The 5,668-nt window shown below is 41.4% G+C and overlaps 1 pseudogene; it reads left to right on the top strand.

Annotated features, from left to right (window-relative positions):
• Window positions 1-1,972: 1,972 nt before the first annotated feature.
• On the top strand, window positions 1,973-5,069 carry LOC109764105 (uncharacterized; annotated as a pseudogene).
• Window positions 5,070-5,668: the final 599 nt, after the last annotated feature.

Below are 5,668 nucleotides of genomic sequence, written 5' to 3'. Positions count from 1 at the left end.
CTACTATATCGGGATGTTGGTTCAGTTTTCTGGTGTTTAACCCTTTCTTAGTTACCTGCTCTGATCTGTGGATCCATCTATTGCTGCTCTGATCTGGTGTTTAACCCTTTCTTAATTATTGTTTTTGCACTGTGTACTGTTGACTGTTGACTGTTGAGCCTATTCATAGGGGGTTAATGCTGGTGCAGTTCACATAACGTTGCCACCATTTGTATGGATTTGTGTGGTGATACAAACGCTTTGTCAATATACCAAACAGCAAACGTAGCTCAAAGCTACTCCAGTTCATAGTTTGTGTGAACTATTATTCTCTAGTTCATAGTTTCTTCCCCCTCTGCTGTAAAATGCTTTGCAGCTAGTGCTTCTCTGAACCATTCTTCACTTCATGGTTCAGCATAAGCAGCTAGTGCTTCTCTAAACTTTGCGGCGGCGGCGGCATCAGTCCGTCGCAGAAGCATCCATGCATACATTCGCTAACAGTGACCGTCACAGGCAAATGAGTCGTGTCGTCTCATCATCAGTTTCATTGTTCGAGTGGCATGTGGTGTGCACCGTCAGTCTCATTTCCCTTTTATGGTTTTCTGCGAGCAGAGCAAACCTCTGCTCTGCAGGCTGCAGCACACACACGCATACAGTCTGAACCAAAGCAAATCCTGTGTGTGATCCATGCTGCTGATGGAGTCTGTGTTTCAGGAACCCATGGCCAGATATTCAGATTCATTGCCTCCAGATTTACGCTCTTTTGTACCGGTTATCTGTTCGAGCCGGCATCTGTGGCATGGCGTGTCCCGGCCACCGCCACAACCCACCTTCCCACCCCGCTGCCGGAGAGTATAGCGGGCGGTGGCGAGTCAATGGCGCCAGAGACGACGCGCGAGCACCTCCCGTCGTCATCGTGTCCTCCTCCGTGATGTCTGCCCACAGACGGCCGCGCGGGGTCAACGCAGGCGGGGCGGAGACCGGGGAAGCGAGGGCCATGGCAACGGCGGTCGGCGGCTAGTCAGTCGTACCAGCTGCTGGTTGACTGAGTCGGAAGTGGTTGAGCCAGCGTGGCCAGTGTGTGTGGTAGGGCGCAGTTTGTTTATTCTCATCGTCAATCAAAAAGAAACTCTAAGAACTTCCCTTGCTTCTTCCTCCTCCTCCGTCTCCTCTCCAAAGTCTTCTTTCCGATCCCCAAATCCTGCTGATTACCTAGCATCTGGCCAAATCATAGGTTAGGTCATAACACATCATCAAAGTGTTGACGCTGCAGGCTAAGCAGGCTGAGATCGTCGTCGATCTTCCTCGAAGCTCGCGAGCGCAAGATCTCATCGGTCTCTGCTCACCGGCCGCCTGCTTCTACAGGATTAGTTGATTACTTCGCTTCCGCCGCGGTATGCATGTACACACACACATCTCTCTCTCTCTCTCTCTCAATTTCTTCAGATGGTTTGTGCGTACATGTGGCTAGCAATAAAATCTTCCTTTTCAAAACTTAATTAAACAAAGGATATGTTTCTGTTGCTGAATGATTTAATTTAAAATTGCTAATTGGTTATCCCTAAACAAGGTTGCTTCATGATAGTAAGAAAAGGATATAGTTTATTAGAGAAGAATATTGCTACTTTCTACGACACATCTATAATCTTGTATTGCAGGTTCTTGTGATTAAGTCATCAACTTCTCATATGTAATACTCCCTACAACTTTGTACTAAATCAACAACACTTATTTTGGGATGGAGGGAGTATTACCTAAACTTAAATGTGCTGTTCTCAAAGTGGTGAACTTATACTAATAGGATTCTGCCATGACAATCATTGTCCTTTATGATTATTATTATTATATACTCGGATTGGTGGACTCGAGTAACATGTGTGATTGTTATTCATTCTGGATTTCATCGTTATTTGCATAATCAGATATATCCATGGTGGACTCAAAACATTGGCATATGTTCCTCTTGCTTTGAAGGTACTGGAGTGTGGTATTCATTGCGAATGGATGGCAAAATTAGTATCAGATACAAGGTTGACCTGGAGCGCATGCTGCTTAATGGAAGTGCACAGCCAACACACATGTAGTTATCGCTTTTAGAAGATATCACAGACTGTTTCTCTGATGATCAGCAAATTGGTAGCGGTGGGTTTGCGGTGGTTTATAAGGTATATGTTATCACTAGTAAGCTTTCTCATTCTTAACTGTAGTTGATCTAAAGGATAAACAACAAATGAAAATCACAACCACACCATCGCAAGCACATAAATAAATAATACACATTGTGACTACAGGGAATAGTGGGAAAACGAATGGTTGCTGTGAAGAAGTTGTCCCAAACGCTTGATATGCATGAGAATAAATTTCACAAAGAGGTTGAGTGCCTGATGAAGGCCAAGCACAAGAATATAGTGCGGTTCCTAGGATATTGTTCTGAGACACAAGGGAGGATTGCGGATTATGAGGGTAAGTTTGTGATGGCAGATCTGCGGAACTGGTTACTATGTTTCGAGTATGTACCAAATGGAAGTCTCGATAAGTATATTACAGGTATGATGTAGAATTTATTCTCATATTTTTATTATTAAGATAGCTCATTATACAATCCTAGCTTCCCATATTTTGTGGTGATCCAGTATCCCATATGTTTGTTGATTTTGTTCTTAGATGCATCTGGTGGACTTGAATGGGGTGAGCGCTACCAGATAATCAAGGGAATATGTGAAGGCTTACTTCATCTTCACGAGAGGCATATCCTCCACTTATATCTAAAACCAGGTAATATATTGATTGATGATCGGATGACACCCAAAATTGCTGATTTTGGTCTATCAAGGTGCTTGGATAAAGACCAAACACGAGCTTTTACTTCACACCTATGTGGATCACAGTAAGCCATCCTCTTAAGAGCTCTTCTTTTTGTTTGAGATGAACTTATACTCGTGTCTATTCATTGATCAGACATTCTTGTTGTAGGGGATATCTGGCTCCTGAATTCTACAGAGGTCAAGTCGCATTTGCCTCAGACATATACAGTCTTGGCGTTATAATCATGGAGATTTTAACAGGAGAGAAGGGGTATCAAGAAGATGAGAATGTAAGAGTTTAAGTGTTTGCTCCATGTTAAGTATATATTTTCACATAAATTATGTTACTATTTAGTTTACCTTAGAGAAATTACAAAACTAATCTATCCATAAACAAGAAACTGTTCTGAATGCCTTCTTACTGTTCATCCTTGTTAGTTCTCCAAAAAGATTGAACTTATGAGGGAATGTGAAAAATGCGCTGATGTGTCAACTTTTTTCTGTTGTGTAACCCCCAAAAACCAAAATGTGGACTGAAAATGGCTGGCATTCTTGAACTTCTTGAACTCAATACCTCATTGCATGAATATTGTTTTGTGTTTCATACGCCAAGATACAAGCCCACCCATTAGACCAAACCTACGAGGATAGGTGACAAGCGTGCATTTATGCTTGAACAAATAAAAATGCAACTGGCACCTATGTCAATTTATATGTCCATATGAATATATGCAATTTTCCTCCTAAAGATTTCCAGGGTATTTTCGCTATATTTATATTAGCTACAAATCACCTACCATCAGAGTTTATTTTCTAGACCGTAACTTACAGTTGCAACTTTGTAGATAGTTGAAAATTGGACGAATCGATTGGAGGCATCAGATAATTTGGAGACACAGTTGGAGCAAGTAAGAGTATGCACTAAGATAGGGATAGAGTGTATGGACTTGAACCCGAAGAAGAGACCAATTGCCCGCCGTATAAACGATAGGCTTGATAAAACGACAAGTGTCACCGAAGCTGGTATCAGTAGTTCATCAGTCGAACAACAAGTTAGTTTCCTAAAGGAACAATATTGCCAAGACAGAATTACAAAGCTTTCATCTGAGTACCCTAGAAAGGACATCAAGCATGGGACGCCTACAGAAGATCAGTGGCTGCAAGGTCGAGAAGGAGCTTCAGATGATCAATGGTCATTATGTGGAGCGCGATATACAAAGCAAAATGTCATTCCACAAGGTGCAAGTATTTCTAGCTCTAACCGTGGTGTGCTCTACAAGTTGAACAATTTAGACATTTACGACACAAAAGCTCGCAAGAATTACGTGAGGTTGGGCGGTCCTATATTGGAAAATATAAAATGTGTGAAACTTTTCAAAAAGGGGGAGCTCAAGCCAATTTTGAAGGATAATAATTTTATTAGAAAAGATGGCTTTGGAGAAGTTTACAAGGGTCTTGTTGATAACGTACCAGTCACGGTAATCAAGCTGATTAGTGACAATGTGATAAAGAATGGAGGTTTTGCAAATGAAGTCATCATGCAATGTCGAGTCATTCACAAAAACATTGTTAGGCTCATAGGTTGCTGCCTTGAATTTGATGCCCCGGTCCTAGTCTATGAGTTTTTCTCCACAGTTAGCCTTCATGACATTCTTCACATCAACATCAAGCTGCCTCTCAACTTGAGTGTGCGATCAAGTATTGCTGCAGCATTAGCAGATGCTCTAGCATATATGCATTCAGTGCCCGGCATCCAAATTTTACACGGTGATCTTAAACCAGCAAATATACTATTCGATGACAAACTCTTCAATGGCAACTTCGTGCCTAAGGTCTCGGGCTTTGGCATGTCAAGGATAATTGCGAGAGATATCATTGGTGACATGACTTATATGGATTCATTATACCTAAAAAAGGCTATCTGACGGAACAAAGTGATGTATATAGTTTTGGAGTTATCGTCTTGGAACTTCTTACTCGGAGGAAGGCTATACATGCTGACCATAACAGCTTAGTGAGGATTTCCCTTGAGAATCACAAGAAGGGTAGGAAATCAACAGGGCTATTTGATAAGGAAATTGCACTGAAAGGAGATTTGGGACTTCTTGACATGCTGGTAGAAATTGCCGTCAAATGTCTTGACGATGATGTGGTTCTAAGACCGTCAATGGTAGATGTTGCAAAGCGCCTTTCTATACTGGATCGATCCCTTAAATCGTGAGTTGACAAGTCAATGCATTTACTAGTTGAGTTTTGAACGTCAAATAAGCTGATAGGGAGATATATGTGTGGCGACGTTTAATTTATATATTTTGCTGTTGTGCAGGGGGGATGCTAGGACAAATAGTCATCAGTATGACTCGGATGCTAGGACAAATAGTCGCCAGTATGACATGAGACGATCCCATAGCGATGAATGATCCCATAGGACAAATAGTCCTAGTAGTCGTCGCTAGGTGGTCCACGGACATGGTTGTAATTTTTGTTACCTCAGTTGTTCTTTGTATTGCCATGATTGAAGATGAATAGATTGAAAGTTTCTCGCAAAAAATAAGTAATTCAGACTGTATCTCGTACTCAATAGTCAATATATATTATTACAAATATATACATAAAGAAATCCTGAATTCTAAAAAATGCATACGCACTAATTAGCGAAACTGAGCGGCCGGGCTCTCACACATGCATGCATGTAGTGTTGTGGTCTAAAATTTTGTCTTTATGCATGACGTGGCAGATAGTAATGACATATTCACGTGAGCAAGAGATTCCTTGTCTGATGGGTGTGCATGTGCGCTTATTTTCGATTTTCAAATTTTTGAAAAGTCATATCTTTCAAACTGTGCATCCAAATTCAGATCCGTCTTCATCGTTGGATTCCTTGC

This window comes from Aegilops tauschii, chromosome 6 (assembly GCF_002575655.3).
Source record: "Aegilops tauschii subsp. strangulata cultivar AL8/78 chromosome 6, Aet v6.0, whole genome shotgun sequence".
NCBI classification, from domain to species: Eukaryota; Viridiplantae; Streptophyta; class Magnoliopsida; order Poales; family Poaceae; genus Aegilops; species Aegilops tauschii.
The sequence above is the reverse complement of the archived record's forward strand: the minus strand, read 5'-3'. Positions and strand labels throughout refer to the sequence as shown.